Genomic DNA, 26112 nt, shown 5'->3' on the forward strand with positions numbered 1-26112 from the left:
CATATATCACTAAACTTTTACATTCATGAATATTGCATCTGGGTCACTCTTAGAGATGAGTGAGAGACAATGACTACAGAAGTGAGGAGTAGGAAGAACATATTTCACCCTTATCTCACTTAGTTATGGTAGACATACAGAAAATTAATCACTACCTTTAGGTGCATTGTAATTCTTTCAATACCCCTTCTTAAAGCCGATAATACATTAAAGCAGCGGTAAGAAAAAGCTGGGGAAAAGCAGAGTAAAGATAATATGGCATAAATAAAATTGCTAAATCAATAAAGAATATCTAGTATGTCTAAGAAAAAGTGGATTGTGCTAAGCATACAATACCAAAAGATCCTCAGTCTTTATTTTTTTTAAATAGAGTGTTCTGAAATATTAATGATGCAGAAAATATTCCCCCTAGCAAATCATTATATTATTCAGCACATTTTTCAAAATGGATAAACTTTATATGCTGAAACCCTTTTCTTTACCCCAGACAAAACATCAATTTGAAACTGATTTACTACTCCCTTTACTGGGGATGAAACACATTTTTTCACAAAGTTCATGTCCCAAGGGATTGAGATTGATTGCTTCACACAATACATGGTGACAAAAAGATTTACAGTTTTTGATCAGAGCTACTGGTACAGGCACAGCCGTCGTGTGGTATTACTTCAAAGACAGTGCACATTTTAAGATGAATTGGTCCTGAGGAGGACCTCTGGTGAGCTACCAAGCTCAAATTGTAGAGTCACAATTTGTTCTGACATTCTGTTTTTTTGCCTTAGTCTGTCTTTCCATTTCATACATTTAATAACAGGCTGATGGATTTTTTATATTAGGTAGTTCAGCATTTTATTGAGAAAAATATTCTTCTGTGACCCACTAAATACAAGATATGGAGAACAATACCTTGTACAATATCCAACCACAAAAACAAACAAACAAACAAAAAGTAGATGTCAAATAATTGGAATTGCTTATTTTATTTTTTTCTCAAAGAGCCATCAGCATTTCATATATAGAGAAAAATACGTAGAAATGAGAATTTCATTATTACAGGATCTGCTCAAATTTCTGAAAGCCTATTTTATGTGAATGTCCTACCTTCTGATAGCAGAATGGTCTAGGGAATAGATTAAGCAGGTTTCTTTTTGGGAGACTTGACTAGGAAACCAAGCAAATCAAACTTATCTGTTTTTTTCTCAGCCCCCTCCCCCCCCCCAGCTTCTCCTAGTCAATCCTTGCTTAACTTTTAGTCATTCATGCATATGTTTGAACAGTGTTATTCAGTGTTATTGAGCTAAGTGTGAAAGGGATGAGTTGTATGGATAATGTGTGCCTATGCCAGAGAGTAGTATGCAATTATAATAACCTTAACACTTCTTAACACTATCCTTAAGCATGTCAAGACTTCTAGCTTTATTACATAACTAACTAAATCTTTATCTATTTTATAAATTGTACCAGTTTAAATTAAAATCTGTTTTTAAATCAAGTTAGCTAAAATTAGACAGGAATCCATTTAAGCTAAATTGACATAAACCAGGTATAAATCCATTTAAGAATGTTCACAGAAGGGTTTGCACCAGCTTAATTACCTTACATTTAAACATACTTTTAGGGTATGTCTACATTTAAAATGCTGCAGTGATGCAGCTGCATTACTGTAGCACTTCAGTGTAGACCCTACCTATGCTGACAGGAGGGCTTCTTCTATTAGCGTAGGTAATCCACCTCCTGAGAGGTGGTAGCTGGATTGATGGAATAATTCCATTTAGAGCAGTTTCGGTCAGTACAGCTGTCTCTCTCAGGGATGTGGATATCTGTGTCATTTCCTAGGCTAGACCAGGCCTTAGTTAAAATGGTGCAACTTGTAATGTAGACAAGGTCTAAGAGAGTGGCAACCACTACCTAAGCATAACAAAGTTTGAGTCCTACTGTGATTCTCTAGAGTGAGCCAGATGGAGAACTCCATTCCGGAAAAGTGTTTCCATCAAAGATGCTAAATGGAAGTACAACAAGAAAGTAAAGAACTAAAACATAATTCAGTTATCATCACGTCTACTAAAAATGTTGGTTTTTAAAAACTACCAAAGATAAAGTTAAGAAAAATTTAATTATTTTAAAGCTTCTGGGATGGTATAAAAAAGTATAGCCTATATTTTAAAGAGTGCTTGGCAATGCACCTTTAAAAGAGAAGAGTTACACAAAACATAGATTAGAATAGGTTATAAGGAAAAGTAATTATGTAAATCAAGTCTTTGATTTGTATATTTATGGAGTTGCTTTATTACTCTGAGAATTCTCTTTTGACCTGTCACTGATTTCTGCTTACAGTGATTATTTTGCTCCTAAATAATAAACTTAAACTATAAAAACTATGTATAGAATAGCTATCCATCATTCACTGAGTGAAGAGATTTCTAATTTTCATTGCCTCACTTCAGATTCTTTGAGGAATTAACATTTGACTTTTTTAAAAAAATTTCCTCCATACATGTCTGTTCAAACATGAATCTTCTTCCTTCTCCTAATTAAAGGTCTTTTTACTGTATTTTCTTGTATTCTGTGTTTTAATATCCTGCCTTGCTATCCTGTCAAATATCTAGGTACATTTTCCACAGGCGCATGCATTTTCATGTACACCAGATGTCTCAACAACACTCAGCAATGCAGATCAGATCTTCTGGTTTGATTATATTTCTTTCATAATTCTTTATTAGATGACATGCATACTTATTTTTTTTTGTAATTATTGATACTGTTTTTATGATGCACTTTGAAGGAAAATAATTTTTCAAATCATCTTTTCCCTTGGCTATAATTTGCTTTCTGCTTTGATACTCATAATCAATAATTCATAAATTTGTGAATTCATAAACATATCTCCTATAATGTATTCTTTACAAAGTTGGTTTTTATTTATCCAGGGTAATAAAATGGATCCATACCAATAGCATATGAATAACTATACATGGATTCTCGTCCACCTTAACTTTCAAAGCAATGCCTTCTTGATGCAAGGTTCTCTTAGGAGTGAACTGAGAAATGTAGATTTGTGATGAAGCTCAGATGGTAGATTACAAATTATACGGAGATAAATTGCTACTTCTAGGAGACACTTAGTTTAAACCCTTGCATTTTAGATGACTGTTCAGTCACTTCAGTGGAAATCCTGAAATATATTGCAGAAATAACAAAATTCTGTACATGAAACCCATTATTTGCTCTTGACCTCTTTTTCCCCCAGTTGAGAAGAGTATGAAGAACTACCCTAAAATGTTCTTAGCTAATGTTATAAACAAGAAGAAAGTCAAAAATATTAATAACATTGTTAAACAGAAATAGACTTCTAGTCTGACAAAATTACTCCATCAACTAAAATGAATTGTTTCACAGTGACTCAAGCATGCGGTGTGTGAATGAACCTAGGCGAGTCACAGTTGCAGAAATGACTAAGATCCAGAGAACTCATGGTGGCATTGCAGACTTCCAGCTGTGTTTCAGTGGCCATAGTGACACAGCAGAGAAGACAGGGTTATGACTGAATTGCCATAGCTGAAGTGGTTAGAATGGGTTGGAATTTGTACAGCCAGCCTTGTTAGGCTAGCCATTAGAGAGCTGTTAGTTGACAGCTTTTTCTTGTACATTGGACACCAATCTCCCTTTCTTCTGCCTAGAGAATAATTAGTGGGAAAAGTAATTTGTGTTTCTGATATTTTAAAGTCAACCTTTTAACTATACTGAGGCAAATGGTTACTTCCTTATGCAGTTACAATGAAAGCACTGGGACTCTAAGCTGGATGAACTGTACGCCCAGGCATAAGCTTTTGCAGGATCAAGGCCTATATTATTATATACTGTCACTAAAATTTTAAATATTTAACAATTATTTAATATTATTTAATAACCTTGAGTGTTCAAGATGTCACAATGAAAAGGACAGTGTAAGAATGTAAATAGAATAGAAAACTAATATTAATTTAAATTACTATTCTTAGTTTTAATTTCTTTCATATGCTTTAATTTATTTTACTATATTTGGAGATATTTATGTATAGTATATATATTCTAATACACCTCTACCCCGATATAACGCTGTCCTTGGGAGCCAAAAAATCTTACCCCGTTATAGGTGAAACCGCGTTATATCGAACTTGCTTTGATCTGCCAGAGCGCGCAGCCCCGCCCCCCCCAGAACGCTGCTTTACTGCATTATATCTGAATTCGTGTTATATTGGGTTGTGTTATATCGGGGTAGAGGTGTTTTTGTTGATTATTAGATATATGTTATAAAACTATTGTAAACAGACCAAGCATAGCTTCACCATTTCCAGCCTTCTCTCATCTAGAAGCAAACCAAACCAGATTTGTTTCTGTTCTCTCCACTCAGCTCCTCTATCCCTTCCAGCAGACCTAACAGCTTCAAAGTTTCAGAGTCATTCTTAAATCTGCTGAAAAAATTTAAAGCAAGAGCAACTCATTCTCTCTCTCTCCATGCATACACACTATACTTAACTTAAAACATATTTTTGGTAGAAATGATTACAAAATACATGGATATATTTATAATAAACACAAACATATGGCATGAACAATAATATGAACATGATATAACATTGAACAATACTACTAGTTTGGAGGAAATCAAGAAAGCTGCATCTGTGAAAAGATAATTTAGATCTTAACAACATTTAAAAGTATGTATTTTGGACAACCCAATTCCTTCACAACTGTACTTAGGCATGACTCTATCAAGACCTAAAACATGCACAAGAGAGTATTTGTTAGTCAGACATGTAAATAAAATATTGATAAAAGTTTAAATGCATGGCCCAAGACTGACCAAATCTAATGCTAAACAATGGACCAGAATTTGAACCTCTTCCTCATATTGGTGTACAGTTATTTACACAATTAGTGCCAATTATTTCAGTGAGTCTACTCACATAAGTGTCCATAAACATGATTAAGGGCCATATAATCTAGCCCAGCAAAATTTTAACTAAATAGGGAACTGCAGAACCACAGATGTGAATTGCACCCACCACATATTAAAAATAAATTAAATTAAATTAAATTAAAAAAATCCAGCCAAACAAGCAAGGACTTACTTCCTAATAGTGTGCTCTCCAGATTGTCTGGGCTCTGTCCTAGAATATTCACCTGGAATCTGTACCACAGGTGTAGCAGTGAATCATTCAATTTGTTCAACAAGGCTTTGACCTCTCTTCACACATTCATGAGTGGGAAGGCATGCCACTGTTGATGCATACACAACTGCTATACATAGACCAAACCGCTATGACTATGGACCCGATCCATCAAAACTTTTAACCACATACTTAACTGTAAGCATGTGAGCCCCTACTGAATTCAACTGAATTCACATGAAGTCAGAGGGATGACTCATATGTATACAGTTAAGCACATACTTAAATGTTTTGCTGGATCAGGTCTGACAATGGAGACACAATTAGGGCCTGGTCCAAAGCTCATTGAATATAATGGGAAGACTCCCATTGATTTAAGCGGCCTCTGGATGAAGCATTTAGAGCATAAAATGGTATCCTTGCCCTGCTATAACCAAAAAGAGAAAAAGACATATAGCATTTTACTTGGTAAACAATGGTATTTGATCTTTTAATTTACTTATTTTTAGTCAATTGACATTTTAACCACTGATCTTAGCTGATGATGATATCAGTTATTGTCCATAAATCCCTAACAGGCGTTTCAGAGAAATGATTATGTAGGATCTTTCTGACTATTGGGATTGAGATTAAAAACATTTAGAGTAGCTTAATTAAAAAGATTGGTGTTAAATTCATAAATCTCATAAAACAGGAAATATATTTCTCAAAATATCAATGTACTGAGAAATAAAAAGCTGTTCTGTCATCTCTTGCTATGACCAAATGTGAGTAGCAGGTTGCTAAAAAAATCACCTAAGAAAACTAAACGCAATTTTAGTTTTCTACTAAGAATCATTTCTCCCATATTTTCCAAATAGATTTATCTTCTAGAATTCAAAATGCCTTTCCATGTTAGCCTGTGGCAGGCCAGCATGAAGGCCATATCTGCAAAACACCAAGGATGAGATGGCACTCGTATGTGACTTCTGTGCCTGCAAACTACCCTTGTGTTGGCCCTCTGCACAGGGAGTGAATTCCATTCCATTATTTCTTAGAGAGCATTTCCTTTAAAGCAATCTGGTATTTAATTCTTATTAGTACATTCAAAGACAAAAAATGCACAATTTTTCTATAATAAAAAAAACAATTATTTGTTTTCTGCTTTCTCAGTCTACTCAAGTAAATGTATTTGGGATTTAAGTTACAAAGGAAAAAAATGTATCTGATTGCTGAGCTTTTAAATTAGAAGTCTGAGAGATCCATTGATGAAAGTACCCACTGTGATATGTAGGGCTTGGTTGTGGAGTTAATGTTGCATCACACATTTTGGGGACCAAAAAAAGTTAAATACAACATGATTACCTCCTTATCATCCACACCATGTTCAAATGGAGGGAGTATTCTCAGTAGTGGCCTGTATTTAGCTAGGGCAAGGGTCACAGGCACTAAAAGGGGAGCACACATTTGAGGGTGTGGCCAGCCAATTGTAATGGTGGGGGTAGTGGTAACATGGAGTAGGCCAGAACATGAGCTATCATCCTCATTTTGGAACTGCAGTTGTCTCTCTCTCTCTCTCTCTCTCTCTCTCTCTCACACACACACACACACACACACACACACACACAGAGCTCGTAGAAAATGTAGCAACCTAGATAGAAGTTGGAGGGAGGAGTTTGGAGGCGGGACCAGGAAGCCAGTCTATGAACACATGGCTGGAATAGTAGCTGGAATAGCAGTACTTCTGTAAAAATAGTTCTCTTAATAAAGATCCAGTTAGTTTTAGAAAAATGGAGTCCTCTCACATTATTACCCAGCACATAGTACATGAAACAGAAAGCATGAGAATTACACACACCCCTTGCACTGATCTCATCCCTCAGGTTTGGAACTGAGGTCTGTCCATGTTCATGTTAGGAGGAGATTCCCTTGGCTCCTTTGAAGCAAGACCCTCTTGCTGCTGGCAGTGGTCAACCTCATGTAGACAGAAGTCCTGCTTATAAACATCATCTTAGTCAACAATCCCTTAGTATGAAAGCTCAGACCTCAGTCATGCTGGGTTCACATTCACAACACCCCTTGTTTGAATTAGGGTTGGTAATGTGAGTCAGAGTCATTAGCAAATGAATTGTTTTTCGGAGTTTGCTAGATTATTTCCTTTATTAGCTCTTCCCCATGTGAGAAGGAAAACAAAAACAAAAAACCACCACCCCTCTTTTACCAACCCTGTTATATCTCTCAGCCAGCTAGCCATACACGAGCTCAAAACAGGGCACAAGGTAGAGTTAGATATAAAATGGAGGTTCTAGACCACAATGCTGGGTACAATCATACATGATACACAACAAAATGAAATTCACAAATTGGCAGACATAACCCCCAACTGTCACCTTTATAAGTGGTTTTCACACACTTACTTTACATGTTATACATCTTTGAGGCACAGCTTTATGTACGTTATGCAGGCTATTGTTATATTCATGGTCCTTCCTGTCTAATTGGGATCCAGAGGAGGAGCTCTTTGCTACAATCACACTTGAGGAAAGGTGATTTAAAAGTAAGTAGTAGCTTCAGTGTAAACACTGGCCATTTTCAGCAGATAAATATCTATGCATCTGAGTGCCCAACACTGCATAACTTGAGCCAAGCACAGATACCTCCGAAGGTGAGGCATATAAGGAAGTGGTTGGCTTACAGCCCATAACACACTGCAGATCATAGATCATGAAAAGGGCTTTTAACAGGTTGCTTGGGATTTGTTATCCCTAGAAGCTCATTAATATGCCATTCAAGAGTAGGGATGACATTCAGATTACCAATGTGATCAGCATTTCTGGTTCTTTGCAACAAGAGGCGCACAGTGCCAAACAGGTTAATAAAATAATTGGGCTGGGTGGGGTAAGGATTTCTTTCATATTCATACAATGGTTATATTACTTCAGTGTTAATGAAGCAGCGATTAATTCATTTCTGAGAAGCATGCTTTGTCTCTTCATTGTTGCAAGGAACCTGGCAATAAAATGTCGTAAAATACAATAGTTTTGAACTTTTTAGAAGTACTCTGAGGGTAAGATTGCATTTTTTTCATGTGATGGAAAATCTACTCAGAAATAATAAGCAGACATTTTTAATGATGAGGAATATTTAAAATATTTTTGAAAGTACAATTAAAAAAACAAGCTGAATACAGACATCTAGCTAACCAGAGAGTCACAATCAGTGATGACGAACATAACCTCACCACTGACACTTTACAATTTTCTTTCCATGTTATGCTAAGGCAGTTGTTTTTGTCTAGCTGTTTTATTTCTGATTCTTTTTATTAGAATAAACACAGGCATGTAAAGTTTCTGGTCTTCAGTTTCAAAAGATAGTAGCCAAATGAACAAGTTTATATGCATATCTGGAGAAAGTGAGAAGGCTTCTACTGTGAATGTATTCCATCTAGTATAAACCTAAACTTTTGTTGTTAAAAAAAAAAAAACCCCACATAACTGAAAGAGCCCACATATTTTAAATGGAGCAAATATTGGCACCTTTCCATCCCTGCACTACAATAGTCAGTTTAAAACACATAACATAAGAAATTACATCAACACCATTGTGAAAATCAGAATCAGATACCAGTGAAAGTAACTTGGTATAAAATGAATATATTAATACTACATAATAGGGTTGCTTGTTAGAGGAATAATATCTAGTAGAAATTTCTTTCTCCCCTCCTTCCCCCAGCCAACCAACAAAAGGCAATACCGTAGGTATTTTTCATTGTAACATGAGCTTTGGTCTATCCTAATTTCTCTCTCCCTTTCTGGTTAGAGTAATACATGCAATACTGGAACAAAGCTTAATTGTGCTACTTCATATGAATCCTTAGAGTCAGCAGCACTTGCTTCCATGCAGCAAACAGTACAAAGGTATTAGTTACATTTTATCAGGAAGCATTAAATGTCCCAGAGCCATTTACGCCGTTCACAAATTAGTACACTGTTATTGCTAATTAATAGCATCACTTTGCTCTTCCAATCTTTGTAACCTAATATTGGTCAGTCTGTGCTTTATACCTATTTGGTTAATTCCAAAGGGAAAGAGGCACATTCAACTCATATCTAGGTTTTGAGCTAAGCTCATACCGCCGGCCATACTCTGGATCTTAACTCCAGTTGTATTTCAACAATAAGAGTAGGCGGAAAGTGTTTGTGTATGTTTAAATTATGCTCTTGTCATGGACAGACCATTACATCTTTCCCATTCGCATGGAAGATTTGTTCTGACAGCAGCCCTCGGAGGCTAATGGGAACGTTTGGGTTTCAGAGGGCTCTGATTAAGAGTATTGTTGTACTGACAAGCCACTCTATTGATGGTCTCAAAGTGTAATTATAAATGGGGAATCATTGTCAAGTGACTGTCTGTCTGCTGTCTGCTACTCAGGGTCCTGTTTGATTCCCAGCTGCTTCTAGATATCTGGTTAGCAATAGTTATTACAACGTTAAAGGGCTTAAAAGTGCCTCTGCAACTCACAACACAAACAAGAAGGCACTGTCCTTGCCCTGAAGAGTTTACTTTCTATTTCAAATCATTGTCCAGAAATAAAGAGTTCTATTATTTGTGTTCAACATTTTTTTTTCAAGTCTAGAAATCACCACTGCTACTTCTGCCTTTGTAATCCCAGTATTGCAGCACTACAATGCAAGGGAAGCACAGATGTAATGTGATCTCTATAGGAAATATTAGATAAGAACAGATTCAGTACAGTTTTAAGGTACAAATTGTAATTGCAGCTAGGAAACTTCAGTATATTAGAACTTAAATATTTCTTCAGAAAAGTGATACTTAGCTCAGCCTACCCTTCTTGTAATTTTATATCTTAGGTTTAGGTATTAGGTAATGGTTAATAGTTTAGGTAAAATAGGGAAAGAACAAGTTAAAATTACTTAAACGAGTTAGATGTCTTCAAGTCACCAGGGCCTGATGAAATGCATCCTAGAATACTCAAGGAGCTGACTGAGGAGATATCTGAGCCATTAGCAATTATCTTTGAAAAGTCATGGAAGACAGGAAAGATTCCAGAGGACTGGAAAAGGGCAAAGTACCCACCTATAAAAAGGGAAATAAGGACAATCTGGGGAATTACAGACCAGTCAGCTTAACTTCAGTACCCGGAAAGATAATTGAGCAAATAATTAAGCAATCAATTTGCAAACACCTAGAAGATAATAAGGTAATAAGTAGGGCTGTCAAGCGATTAAAAAAATTAATCACGATTAATCGCACTGTTAAACAATAACAGAATACCATTTATTTAAATATTTTTGGATGTTTTCCACATTTTCAAATATATTGATTTAAATTACAACACAGAATAACTGTACAGTGCTCATTTTCTATTCATTTTTATTACAAATATTTGCCCTGTAAAAAACAAAAGAAATTGTATTTTTCCATTCACCTTAGACAAGTACTGTAGTGCAATTGACTGCACTGCACCTAAAGCGGGGCAAATGTTGGCTTGGCTTGCCGAGGGAAGGCAGCTGTGCTTTATAGCGGGGGTGGGGGGGGAAATGAGGTCAGAGACTGCTGGAAAAGTTGAACTGTAGTCAGCTTTATGGTACTGACTCACCCTCTCAGGAATGTGAGGTCTGAAGGCCATAAAGGTACAAGCCCTGGGTAGCCCCTTTCCCCCCCACACACACCAGGGACCCTGAAAGGTCACTGAGTCCAGTCTGCTGCCTTCACTAGCAGGACCAAGTACTGATTTTGTCCCAGATCCCTAAGTGACTCCTCAAGAATTGAACTCACAACCCTAGGTTTAGCAGGCCAATGCTCAAACTACTGAGCTATCCCTCCTACCTTGGGTCTTGCATTATATGAAGAGGTGTATAACTTCCCAAGTCACTGTCTCCACACCAGTCATGATTTTATAGACCTCTATCATACCTCCCCCCCCACCCCCAGTTGTCTCGTTCCTAAGCAAAACAGTCCCTGTCTTTAAAATCTTTCCTCATATGGAAACTGTTCTGTATTCCTAATCATTTTTCTTGCCCTTCTCTGTACCTTTTCCAATTCTAATATATCTTTTTTGAATAGGGGTGACCAGAGCTACACACAATATTCCAGGTGTGGAGGTACCATAGATTTGTATTCTGGCATTATGATATTTTCCTATCATATTACCTATCCTTTTCCTAATGGTTGCTAACATTCTGTTAGCTGTTTTGACTGCCACCGCACATGGAGCAAATGTTTTCAGAGAATTATCCACAATTATTCCAAGATCTCTTTCTTGAGGGGTAACAGCTAATTTAGATCCCATCACTGGGTATGTATAGTTGGGATTCTGTTTTCAAACAGAATTATTATTAACAAAGAAATGTGTTAGTCTCTAAGGTGCCACAAGTACTCCTGTTTTCGAATGTGCATTACTTTGCACTTGTCAACATTGAATTTCATCTGCCATTTTGTTGCCCAGTCACCCACTGTTGTAACATCTCTTTGCAACTCTTTGCAGTCGGCAAAGGGTTAGTAACTTTATGCCACCCTCACAAGTGAATATTTTGTGTGGATAAATAGTAAACAGAAAAAAAGAGCAGTGATAGCAGAACACCACCTCTATTTCCCATTTCATGAATCACTGCAATAGGGACGGGGAGTGACACAACATAGTCATCTTTAACATAAAGATTTATTGCTCTATATTGAAATTAAGTTTAAACACACTGGACAAAGACTCTGTTCTACTCTCATTTGAAGAGCTTCACTATAGCAAATTTATGTAAGTGCCTTGCAAAGCTGGAAAGAAAAGTAGTATTTTTTGTTGTCATGTCTATGTAAAATATAATATGTGCCGTGTTTGATGTTTTTTCATGTATTAGATTTGAGAATTTTCTTTCTGAATAGTTCATTTTGAAATCTCTGTCCCTCCTCAATGGTTGTGCTGAGATTTGTACATACTATATTACTTCATCTCTCTTTTGTACTTTTTACTTCTTTTGTCCAGTATAAACCTTTAGTTTAGCCTTACAGAACATACACAGAAGGAGGCACTACCTGAATATGTATTATTCACGATCAAATAATCGACATGCAGTTGAGGCAAAAAAAAGGCACAGAAACAGAATACAATAGGGACAAATAGTTGGACAGCAGGGAAGGAAGAACAGTATTTGTGCCACTTTAAACCCTTGAATCAGCTACAGAGAATCATCATTGTTAGTTCCCAGTGAGATGGATCATGACCTTTCTGTGAAAAAATAAATAGATAACCTGCCCTTCTCCTTCCCAAAAAACATCTCCCTTCTCCCTCTCAAAAGGCAAAGTAAAATAAATATATGGGGAGTTCAGACAGGGAATACATCATATTTCAGCCTGATAAACAGAGAAACTGAAATGTGCAACTTTGAAGGAAATCCCATGCCTAATAACTACCATCACCTATATAGTCATGTGTAACCATTCCTCTCTGATTTATTGAATAAATGGCAGTCCCATGCAATAAATGATTTATTATGTACTTTGATCTTCTCACCTGCACACTGTCCATTATGCCCTTTCCATCAGGACTATTTCAAATTTAATAAAACCTTTGAGCATCTTACAGATTTTTTTAACCAACCTACTGCAAAATAATCCAGGGTTTCCAGGGATATATGCCAATTATTTCTACTCTGACTGCCTTTGAGACATTAAATCTTAAAAAATAAAACCTAGATTAGATCATGTTTAGGGATTTCTAAAATTTATTAATATTAACTTTTCTGACATTCAGAGACCTGTGCACTATGGCAACCAAGGCAACATGTCATTAGTTAGAGATATGAAAGTTAGTGCCAAGAAAATATTTTTTATACTTTGATTTGTTTTGTAAACCACTTTACCAGATGATACAACAAATGTGATAGTGTATAAATACATAAAATTAAACTGAAACTGGATGAGATGCACTATAAAACTCACTTCTGATTTACACAGGATCATCTCCAAGTTGAGCCAACACTAATGTGAGTGTTTATGCTATTTACATACAACCTTAATAATATGTGGTGGTACAAACCCCTCTTATAATAAACACACCTATATATTTGTAAGGATTAATTTCATTGGCAAAATACAATTTTAAGAGTTAACCCTAACATGCCTCTGGAACAACCCCCCCCCCCCCAATTTCTAAAAAAAAAAAAAAGGTTATTAAGTGTAGATGAGAATATTTTAGTTAGTAAAAAGTCCTAATCTGAAGCCCAGTACTTCTACACTTTTCAGAACTATGGTCCCATTACTCTAGGACTCAGAGTATTTGTGGCTTACTGTATAAAACAGTGTTTCTCAACCGGGGTCTGGTTGCATCAGAAAGAAAAAGGTTGAGAGCCCCTGTTATAAAACACGCATCTGGTACAATTATATTTTATTTACTTGCTTATTTATTTACTTGCTTATTTAAGTTACTCATTGCATCCACAAAGTCTTTACAACTCTATTTACTTGGGGGAATATTCTTAGATGTAATAAAGTTTTCTAAAAATAAGACTGCTCTTTCAATTTTAATTTTTTATAAAGACAAATATAAAAATTTAAAGAAATACCTTTTGGAAAGAAACTTTCCATAAAGAAAACATAAGCAGACACAGTTGATCTCTGGCATAAACAACTGCCATTCAAACAGAAAGAAAACCTGCTGAACAAGTGTATTCTCTAACCAGAATGAGAACACAGTTGATGGGGCAGGTTTATACAATCTTTTTAAATAAAAGATAACAGTGCCAAAGAGGTGGGGTATTTTGCCAAAGATTGCTCCTAAAAGAGTTTAATATTAGCAGCAATTGACAAAAAAAAATTATAAAAGAGTATTTATAATTAAGAATTCTTTTTCTAATTGGCATTCTGCTCATCCTAACCACAGTGGAGTACACCTTTGAAATATTTAAACAGAAAAATAAAGTGCATAAAATACATCAATATATTTCCCAGAGTATCGTGGGGCAAATGAACAGCTAGATGTAATGTTGTGTTACAACAGTGAGGAACATTTACACTTCCAGGGAATACATTTTACCATAAATGACAAAAAATTAAATAGTGCGGTACTTTTGTTCACCCAAGCATGCTAGATGGCTTTGCACTGAGCTTTTGGATATTTTTCACTCTCAACTATGCTAAAAAGGCGATTAGTATTAGATGTTCTATGTGTTGTTTCCTCAACACACACACATTTAAGTAAAAAGGAAATTGATCCAACTTCCATTAGAATCAAATCAGTGGAAAGACTCTAGTAGTGAGAGCTAGATTGTTTCTTAGTCCTGACTCCTACACACCACTTTTCAGCAGACCCCGGCATCCACACAACACAAAGTCGTATTCCTTCAATAAGCAAGCCTCCATATGAGCACACTACTTTCCCCCCATTTGATGTCTGTCTGTGTGTCTCACACATACACACACACTTTTCTGCCTCTAATAAATCCGAGAGCTCCCCATCTTCTCTTCACAATGATGATTAACTGCAGTGTAGTTATCAGCAGAAGAGTGTTAAGGTCCCATACTCTCCTAAATCTCCATGCAGAATTTGCTTTGCTATCACTTTGAAATCTGCATAGAGATGGAGGATCATATATGCCCCTTAATAAGTAATGTACATTTTAATTGGGATTTCACCAAAGGGGTTCCGCCAAAAGAAGTTAGTCTCCACCAGTGGGAAGTTATACACAAAGGCCCAACTACAAAGCCCAACATCCAACCTGAGGAGATAGATATAATTTAGGCATATAGACTGTTTGATGCTGAAGCCCATTATTAGTTCAGATGATTGTATCTTGGTACTGTGCGCCAGATGAATTGAGAGGGTCAGGAAGATAGCATGTCACATCAAACTCTACACAAGCAGTAAATCTTAAACTGTCCAAAGTATGTGAAAGGTTGTCAATCTAACAATAAACAAGTTCTGTGAAATTACAGTTGAAAAAAAGAACATAATGGAGTAAAACAATGCTTCATACTGAGTGTTTGAACAAAATTAACTGCTGACTAGATGTTTTCAAAGTTCTGGTAAAATTACAAAATGGTTATAGCATCAGATCAAAAATCATCTTAAGAGCAGAAAATAAAGTCATATAGAGACTAGAATCAATGTATTTTTGACACCTTTGATGGATTGTAGTTGTCCCTTCCCCTTTTTTGACATTTTATTTTCTGAAGAGCACACAGAAATTTTGGCAGCTTTCACCAGAAGCACCATTTACCAATAAGCTATCATCAACATCATTATCAGTGTGACTACCACCAGTATGGGCTAGAAATTGGGGATTTTTGAATCACACCACTTTGAACATTTTTCAAGATCAGGAAAAAGGCTGAGAACACCAACATTGTTGCTGTGTTCAGAGCAACCCCCTCAGATGTGAATCTTGTATTCCTGCCATTCCCTCTTTAGTATGTCAGTTTCCACCTCCCTGTTCTTCCTCCTCCCTCTTTTCTAACTTGTTCTCTTCTCCTTCTATCCAATAAGAGTCCAAATTAACTAACCAAGACAATTCTATCCTGGTTAAAAACTGTTCTGCATACATTTCTGACATTTTAAAATTTGTTTTTGCTCCAAATCAGAATGAAATCTGAAATTTCTTGCAGAATATTAAAAAAAAATCAATTTGGAATTATCAAAACATTGTTTCAGTAACGTTTAATTATGGTATAAAATATAAAATATTAATAAATAATAATATTTAATGTAATATGAAATCTACGCAAAACAAATTGACAGATTTAGGTCTTTTCAGGATTGACATCTTAGCTTTAAAAAAGGGAATAGAGAACATTCCAGAATTTCCCCATGGTTGTTTTCAGGTATATTTTATGATTATTTCCTTTGGTAATTTCATTTAGCATAAGTGACACATCTATTATTTTACTTAAAATGCATGCTGAAAATATGTTAACATACCTGAAAAGAGCAAATAAAGTCTCCAGAATATACATAATGAGAATAAATTTCTTTTTCACAATGTGTCAGCTATCTGGACTTTTTGTGGGCTACTCATTTTGGGAAATATCAAAATATCAAAATATTTCTGGCTCTGAAACATCAATGGATATTTTTAAAGTTTTGAACAATTATATGTATACACACATACATAATTTTAGTATTAATTTAGTTATTTATGGTATTAACTGATCACAGAAGTTTTCCTTTTAAAAACAGGACTCTGGAGACTATGCAGACTGCAATCCTTTATGCAACAGTAAATAAAGTTCCAACCAAAATATTTAATTTTGTTGCATACAGAAGATGTGAAAATACTTTTTAAAACAAATCTTCCTACCGCTCCTGCTGGACTGCCTGTTCCCTCAGCACTGACTGGCACCTGAGGAAGTATTACTGCTGCAATGGCTGAATTAGCTGAGCACCAAACCTGCAGAACAGGAGCAGTGGTACGAGGGGAAAGGCAACTCAAAATAATCAATAATAATCAAATAATCAAACAAAGAATCACAAAGCTATATGAAAAGGAGAAATGGGGTGAAAAGTAGCAAAAAGAGACAAAGAATAGAAGGGGAAGAGAAAAGTCAGATGGGAGGCAAGATGACAGGAGATAGGGAAAAGAAGACAAGGAAAGAAGAAATTAACCCTTTCCATGTCTATGAATATGCAATCTGACTCCAACAAAGTAATACTGTAATTGCTTTACAGTGTGCATCATCTATCTTGCCACTGTGCTCATTTAAAGTTATTTGTGAGCTCAGCAAACAAATATTCTACACAAAGGGGATGGGCACTATATGGACATTGGGCATACATACACAAAAGAAGTTTAGATTCTGAAAATTCATATATTACAAAATCTTACAAAACAATGTAAACCTTTTGAGTGTCTTACAACAGATAGTCCATTAAACTAGCAGATGGCACTATTTTTATGTATTGCAGGAATCCATGAAAGCCTCTGATGTGGGATGTGAGGATGGGTAGAATTAAGATTACAAAAATAAAAATATTCTAGAGCAACCTTCAAAAGCAAACTGCAAAAATAGTTAAAAATACAAATGGTAATAAATAATTGCATATTTTCTTTGTGTGCTTTCCCCTCAGCAGTTTTGAAAATGTTAGCTTTAAGTATGAAGAATGTAAAAGAGCTGAAGAAAAGTTTTCCCAGGAATATCCATTGGCAGCCTGTCTGATACTATATTCATATTATTTTAATTAATAGTTACCAACAAGATTGGTTTACCTGTGCACTTTTATACATGAAATAAATGTAAATATTATAACATCACCCTATGAATTTAAATCACAAAGCTCATCAACTTCTGTTGGCAAGGTGAAAGATAAAAGCCACAGAAGGTCCTTCCCAGCTCTGTCAGCAATGATAAACAGCATTAACTGCTTCTGCAGACACTAATGCTGCTATCTTGGGAACACAGGCAGCCACCATGAGAACTTTACAGCTTCACTAATCATACTCTTGTTTGTCACAGAACACTAAATAAAATCTCAACAAGAAAAGGAAATAAATATTAGCATCTATGAACAAAGAAAGGTCACATAAATATGTAGATCTTTAAATACAAGATGCTTTCTTCATTAACCAATTATCTTGTTCATTATTGTAGAGTGTCAGGGGAAAAGACAGAAAAATTCAGTAACCAACTAAAAGGTTGAATGCATTATCTCTTCAGCATTTTGTGTTTATATAACAGGATGTTTTAAACAAAACAAACAAAAACAAAGGCGTTGTAAGCTATTTATACCTAAAAGTACATAATCAGAGAGATATTTTTATGTAGTTTAGATACTACTCTGTTATACCTGAAACCTGTTTTCAAACTGAATTTTATTTATTTTGCAATTATTCTTAAAAAGTGTGTGTTTGTTTTAAATTAAAGACAGTGTTGCTGAGGTATCTTCATATCTCCTGGTTTCTGTGTACCACATTGCTTTCATTCACTGCTCCATAAAGTACTGTGCAGGCTTCATCCGGACCTCACAGTCTACTTCCACAGCTTGAAAGAGCAGTATGAAAATGGAGTTGAACTGCTATTACTGTTTGTCTCTGTGAATGTTACAAATGTTTTAATTATTGCTATTAAGTAAAGTCATTAACCACATTTATAAAAGTGTTAATATGGGACTAGACTGAGAGTTAAAGGACAGAGTAAAGGCTTCCTGAGCACTGTCCTCTTACCTGTGATCCATGATACAGGAAGCCTATGCAGGGAACTAAATTCCCACTTATAGCACTGTATGGGTGAAATTTGCCCAGTTTATTCTTTTAAATCTGCATCATTTCCAGTTGTCATTTAATCTAAAATTTACACACAACCATTGTGCACCTGACCCCAATCACTAGAGCCCCATCCTGATAATAAACTCCTCTAGCTCATCTCTCTCTCCTCGCCTTCCAGTCCCTCACAGAAGCTTTTTCTCCTACCAATCAAATCCCCCAAATCTTCAGCACTTTCCCTCCCATCTATCCTGAAACCACTCCTACTGCACTTCCCAAAACCTTTGTATTTTGCAATCCCCTCTGCCACTAAGCAAGTCCATATTCTATTTCTGTAATTCAGTATGTTCCCTTTTCACTCTTAGCAATTCTCAGTTTCTCTCATCCCATGACTTTGCAAATCCAAATTCTATTTCTGTGTAGTCCTCAAAACTTGTTTCCCAATTCCCTGCTCCCTCCAGCCACTCAAGACATACCACCTGTCCCTCAGCACCCAGGTTCCATCTGTCGTGACAATTTCTGCACTATACCTTCCTCAAGATTAAGTCAATGCACCTCTACCCTGATATAACGCGACCCGATATAACACGAATTCGGATATAAAGCGGTAAAGCAGTGCTACGGGGGGAGTGGGGTGGGGCTGCGCACTCCAGTGGATCAAAGCAAGTTTGATATAACACGGTTTCACCTATAATGCGGTAAGATTTTTTGGCTCCCGAGGACTGCATTATATCAGGGTAGAGGTGTATCAACTCTTCATCCCTCAAACTTCGTAAGTGACACTATCCCTTTAAGTCCTTATACCCTTGAACCCTCATGCAAGACCAGCAGCAACTCAGTTTTTATGAAGTGTCCTCCAACAGGGTTCTCTCACAGGAAATGGATCAACTTTTAGGGGGAGTCTATGGGCTAGTCTTCCTCAAAGACAGAAATAGGTTAATTTTGGAGAGGGTCTTATTTGCAGATGCTGAATATAAATGGCAATTTGCTCGTCTAAACAAGTCAGTAGTTTCCCTTTAACAGGAAACTTGCAATCCCATCTGTTGGGTTATCAATAAAGCTTCCCAGCCTTAAATGTACATTCACAATAGCTGGAATACCACTTCATAACAATGCAATTGATATTTCTTGTACACTAGTGCTGACGATAAAATGAGATTATCAGAAGCTAGTGGCCTGTGAAGGGCACAACAGATCTTTCTGTCACAGCTGAACAGCAGTTTTAGATGCATAATCCAAGAGTTAAGTGCATGTGTGAATCCGAAAACGTATCGATGTTGTCAGTTGTTGGCTGCGTGTGTGTTCTCTCTGTGTGCTGCACTGGCTCTGGCCAACCAAAAATCAAATGTGAACTCCTCAAGCACTGTAACAGCCTTAACATGGAATCACAGTCTCCATAGCTGTAATATGCAAGCTCTATGCATCCTCTATGAGTCCTCTAGGGCTAACCCAGGCCCAACACCTGGGAATCTTTTGCTTATGTTTAAGAATCTTTGCCTCTCAGAGTTCAAGCAACATAGAGCTAACTTCTTCTTGACAAGGATTTTTATTCCATCTCCCAACCCCCCCGAGATCAAGCTGATGGGACACATACTTGTGCTTGTCTCCTCTTCATGGATATGGGAAAAGCAATCAAAGTTTTGTCCACTGATGTTCCACAATGGCTAGTCTGGTATCTATAAGCCTTCTTTTGTTGGAGAGGAGATGACACTTTTTGTAGTAAACTAGTATTTCGCACTCAGTAATGCTTCTCTCCAGACTGCTGGGTTTACACTTTGAGAGCAAATATTTTTATAGTTACCAAGAAAACACTTAAATATTACCTTATAACATGGGGGACAGATGTTATATTTAAGATTAATTCATGCAGCATCCTACAAGAATTGCATAAAGTCTAAACACTAAACACAATCTTATAAACTTAACATCTATTTTAACAATGCTAACAAAGAGGTAAGTCAAACGGGTTTCATTCAGTGAGACCTAGGGGCCTTGGCATGAGTTTGCACTTGGTCTGCCTGCGTCACAGCCTCATCCAGGGGTGAGTTAGAAGAGGGTACCTGAGACTTAGCTCAGCACATCCTCTCTACTGAGAGAGAATCTGATTCTACTGCAAGTACTTCCAGGAGAACTATGAATCCAGGGGTCTCAGGTGGAGGAGGCCAAGGCATCCCCACAGGAGTCTGTGTCTTTCAGGAGGAGGAAATTTTCTGGGAACAAAGAAGACCTTAATCTCTAGCCACCCCTCTCAACAACAGGCTGAGGATGTTTGATGAAAGACTCCAGTGTACAGAACCCATAAGGAGAAATACCTGTATAAAGTATAAAATTTGTAAATGTTCACAATGAAATCTAATGCTATTAAGATATTCTTGTCTTTAAACTGAACTACCCTTGATGTGGAACTGCAGTAGAATGGCAAGGAACATGCTTTCTTAATTCAGAAAGTCCAAAACACTGGACTTGGATTTGACAGGAAATGTAGACACCACATGCCATTAATTTACTACAGAACCATGACTCTTAATGCAGCAGGAGTTCATCTCCACATCATGATGGGGAGAAGGTGGTTCCGGATAAATTCTTGCCTAAATTGTTCTCAATGGATCCTAATGACTAATTCCCAGGAAGTTTCCTCTGCAAAAAAGATAAAGGTTCCTGTGGGCATACGGTAGCCTCTTCCACTTGAGTCCCTGAGATTAGTAGCTCTGTTTGAAGCACAGTCACAGGGTAAAATCTCTCTTTCAAATAATGGAATATAAACTAGTGGGATTTACATGCCATATAGTTTAATGTATTTTAATTTCATTAGTTGAAAACAGTGAAAAGAATGGTTCATAACTTTTGGATATTTGTAATTAAATTTGCTTTATATTAAAATAAAACAAACATAAATACACTTTTTATTTCAAATGAAAGGCTCATTTGGAGGTTCCCAGATATTATTTTCCTCTGAAGCACTCTCATAAGTCATAAATTACAACAAATTACAAGCCTAACAAAACAACTCTTTAAACTGTATTGTCATATTTATTATAAAACAAGTGGTTCACTGCATTTTGGCATTTTATACAACTGGTTCTGGCAGTGATTAACATGATTTGGGCTTCAGCTGTTTCACCCAAGAGAAATAAAACACCAAAATCTCTGCAGGTGTGTAATGGGCCAGAGATTCACAATCTGTTCTGCAAAGTCAGACTTCAAAGACTTCAAAAACAAAAATCCTAAAGTTGGCATTGTCTCTGCAATTACTATTATTGAAGATATTTTGAATATTTTAAGGAACTCTAGTTCAATGTTTTAATCAGCACTGTTATTCAACATTTTTTTATGCAGCAATTTAACCAATTGTATGAAAAATCTCTATTAGCTTTAAGTTTCACAAACACACTGAATAACATAACTAGTAGTCGTGATATCTTCTTCTTACTGTGCAGTGTAGCAAATTAAACTAATTAAGTATTTACTTGTACTTGGAAGGGGACTTCACTTATTTGAAGTACACTGTATAACTTACCTAGATGCATATGAGTGGCTTGGGGGTCTACAGTAATTAAAATAGAGCAATCAGGCAGTTACACCTGTGCTAAGGCAGCCTGTGGACAAGTATCCATAATTGCTTCTGTGATTACTTGCCCAAAACTAATAAAGAAATTACTGAAGCGGGGTCAAAGTTCAGAATATGATTTCAACTCTAAGAAGGTTCTTTATAGCTAGAATAACTACATAAACAAAATAAATGCTCAAGGATTTATTTTGCCATGGCCTGTGTTATACAAGAGCTCAGACTAGATGATCACAATTGTCCCTTCTGGCCTTGGAATCTACAAATCTATCAACAAAAACCATAAAAATAGCATATATATTCTAAGAATGAGAATATCCTATTTCATACCACCTCTTTGGACAAAAAAACCCCAATGAAAACAAAATAAAAAGACAACCTAATCATGTTCTACAGAAAACTCAAAAATATATTTTAGGAATTAACCTTTCCATTAAAAAGAGCATAAGTTAGTCACTCTGGCATGGGTAATTTAACAATGTAACAATAGTTCATCAAAACGTATAGTCTAAATATTTGGGATACAGTAAGGTCATAAAAGTCTTGGAATTTCTTTAGGTACGCTTTGGATCATAGAGACATTTAGTTTTCTCTTTCCTCCTTTAAAAAATATGCAGGGGCCAATTATACATTTAAAGAAAGCAGTTGGAAGAAACAAAATGTGTGACTCTATTATAACTTTGATTTCAGGGAAGTCCCAGTCTCTAATCTATGTACCTTGGAGTGTACCATGCAAGGTACACTGTGTGTACACTGTCCCATCCCTCTCATCCAGCCAACATGTTTGGCTCAGTGCTTAGGCTTGCACTGTTTCCCTGGTTTCCATTAGCCCACCACATCTGTAGCTCGGAAAGTTAATGGTGTCCTGAGGAAAGTTAATCTCTTGCAAAATTGTAAGCACTAATACCTGTTTATTTCAGAGATGTACGCCTTCTATAGTGACTGCTCCTGAGTTTCTCTCGCACACAATTCTTAAGAAACTTCAAGTGTGTGAACAAGCTGCCAACAATTCAAGAGTGGGAGAAGGCTATCACAGAGTTCACCCAACTCTTCTGCCTGTATTTCAATTTCTTTCTGTCCCCTTCCCTTTGCCTCCCCCCACTATCCCACACCGGGTCCTTTCTATAGAGGAAAGCAAAGGCGCTACTGAGAGATACAATACTGCCTTAACCATCCTTTCAGTGGCATATAATTACCATTTTTGGAGTTGTCCTAAACTATATAATTTCTTCAAGTACCATATAGAAACATAATTAATCTTGTTTCATTGAAAGATTTATTCAACAATAAAAGTTATCAACAATGTCAAGACTCAGGTAAGATTCAGAAACACATCCCATGAGAAATGCATTGAACAAATCATTGTCTTTTACTCATAATTGTACATATTCTCTTTGAAAAAGCATACTAGCATTTTACTAACCTATATGAGTTTATAATGCAAATAGCACTCAGTGGGTGTGGTCACAGGAAGCATAGACTATCCAAATAAGGAAAGGCAATGATTACATATAAATGCATTAAAATCAATTGCATTTACAATTCTAGGAGATCACATAGATCACAGGTAACCATAGCAATTAACCCCTGTGAAAGAGACTGCATTAATATTAAACAAATAGAAAATGAAAGTTAGAATATATTATCAGGTCAGGCGTGAACAAGGCTGGAAAGAGTGTAGGAGGAATACAAGGTAAATGCAAAATGTACAGGAAAAATCTCACCATAATGGGGAAAAACAGCTAACTTTGGTTAAGAGCAAGTAGTGCTGTGGAGGCAGGTATAGGGCATGGATGTCAATCTTACATAAAGAACATACATGTACACAATGTGTTTACGAATTTTCCATTAATATAAATCAGCTGCTGCCATCTCTCACTGAACCCATGCCATTTCAATGATCAGAAATAAACCTTCATAGTGCTCTGCTGTATCATATGGCAAGAAAAGAGCATTATGAATCTGGAATGTGAAATAAAAGTTTGTAGTGTGCCATAAAATTAAGGCAAGATTGTTTAATAATCAACAATTGCCATAGAGAATATCTATAAAATAAATCATACACATATTGTAACCAAATATCATTCGTTTTGAGAAGAGATCAGTTATGGATCGACGCAAACTCAAAAAATTAGTAAGTCAAAGCTGGCCACCAAAAGTATATATCCAAAAGCATTACAAAGTTTAAGCAGTATAGATTCAATGATCAGATAATACAATATTTGACAATCCCATCATCACTGTTTCTCCCATCCAGTAACAACCACATAATTGCATCACTAACAGCTAGGTGGGTGGAAGGAAACAAATGATTACCTAATTATTGCCTAGACCATTTTTTTTCTGTTGCTTCTGGAGTGCACTGTTATGAGAAAAAGTATTTGGCCTTTACAGAAAGACATGCCCAGTTTTCTTCACAGAGCTTATTACTCAAGAGCAATCCATGTTCAGTTTCCTTCCTCTCCCCAAACCCTATGTTTAAATTGGCATAAATGGATCACTGTAGTGGTTTTTTTTGAAGAAGTGTACTTGTTTTTACCTCTTAGAATATAACCTCATCATATTCTTTCTGACATGTAATGAGAACATGATGTAATTATATGGGCCCTAGAACACACATTTATTCAAATGTCTATTAAAGTGGCACCAACCTTCCTTGATGTAGAAGTTAGAAATAATAATTCCTATGATTATTAACCCTTTGGCATATATTTTGAAGTATTTATATTTCATACATTAATAACTTAAGCATCAAGCAGTTAGGTGGCAGTCATTCTTTCCAACATCTGTAGATTAGTTACCTGGCTGCTGTATTAAAAGTGTGGATTGTGTGACCTTATCTAAATGCATCCACTCTAACATTTTAAAAAAAATACAACAAAGGTTTCAATATAGTGATGCCTTATTTTCAGAGTGAGTGAGAAAAGGGAGTGGTGGGAGGAGGGAAGAGATTTCATTGAAATGAAAAACGTATTTGCTAAATTGTAAATATACAATATGTGATTTTCTTTATCAACTTCTACTGTGTTATAAAAAAAGAACTGTAAAGCTATCTGAAGATTATAATCAATATTTATTAATGAGTTGTCCTTATAAGTTTCATTTTGATAGATATCTGTGTTTTCCATTGACATAAATCTACTAAGGAAAAGCAAGACTTGAATATACAACTTGCTTTTACCTTCACACTTAACTACTGTGAGCTTTTTTTAATGCAAAATGGAAGAATATAAAATAACTGCACATTTGCACTATAATGCTTACAGCAATTTGTTAGAAGAGATATAGGTGGCAAAAATAATGAATTTGATCTAAGTAGAAAAATAGTCTTATAGTAATTAGAACTCTCTGTTGGTAATATTATATCTTACCATACTCTTGGCTATATTTATACTGACATCTCAGGGTTGCTCATTATGCAAGCTTGATTCAAGCTTAAACCCTCCTTATCTACTCAGAGCTCATTCATGCATTTTATTTAAGATATGAAGTGTACAATGTCATTAAGTTCAAGTCTGGGCCCTTTTTAATGCAACGACAACAAAAAAAACTGGCTTTATAAATAGAAATGTACATTTGCCAAGTTTGATTCTATAAGGATTACTACTAAAGAGAAACCAAGATGATTTCCTCCTCCTCCCCCCAGAAGTAACTGTCCTCTACAGATATGACATTACAGCTACAAAACAGCATGTGTTGAATAAAGCCTAAGGCACCAACATACATAAGAATGCATAATAAAAAAGCACCATTTTAAAATGACTTGGTAAAACTAAAATATTTGACTCTTTTCATAACACACACACAAAAGAAATTCATATTGCTTAATTTATATCTTATCTTTACAAATAGAATACAAAAAGTGAGATATTTTATTTTATTTCCTTTTGTTAGAAAGGGTTGCCTTTTTCTCCAATTTGCGAAGTGTTGATTCTTGTACAGTGCCCCAAAATACGAATGGTTTCACAAAATCAAAAAGTAGGCCACCCAGAACTGATGTTCACAATACGGTAATAAAGTCTGCAGATTTATTCTACTTGTGTTTTTCCTTGAAGCCTGGCAGGTTTCAATTTTTAAGATGTCCTATTTGCCCATCCTACATGTCTGCAACTCTGAATTGGGTAATTGATTAGTTATCTGTCTATACATAGAATATAAAATTATGTTCTATAAAGCGATGGAGGATTCCATTCTGAAACCAGGGCATGAGAGA

At 35.9% G+C, this 26112-nt stretch overlaps 1 protein-coding gene across 20 annotated transcripts in view; it reads right to left on the bottom strand.

The window, feature by feature from the left end:
* The window catches only part of CADM2 (cell adhesion molecule 2), a 1056973-nt gene that overhangs the window by 620037 nt on the left and 410824 nt on the right, over positions 1-26112 (bottom strand). The window contains exon 1 of one of the 20 annotated variants that reach the window (XM_065575438.1): positions 16436-16605. The exons of the other annotated variants lie outside the window; for them this stretch is intronic. The gene's annotated coding sequence lies outside the window, so the exon portion shown is untranslated. Of the gene's footprint in view, positions 1-16435; positions 16606-26112 lie in introns of those variants that run through there. 20 annotated transcript variants of the gene reach the window in all.

Source organism: Chrysemys picta, chromosome 1, assembly GCF_011386835.1.
Source record: "Chrysemys picta bellii isolate R12L10 chromosome 1, ASM1138683v2, whole genome shotgun sequence".
In the NCBI taxonomy this organism is placed as follows: Eukaryota; Metazoa; Chordata; order Testudines; family Emydidae; genus Chrysemys; species Chrysemys picta.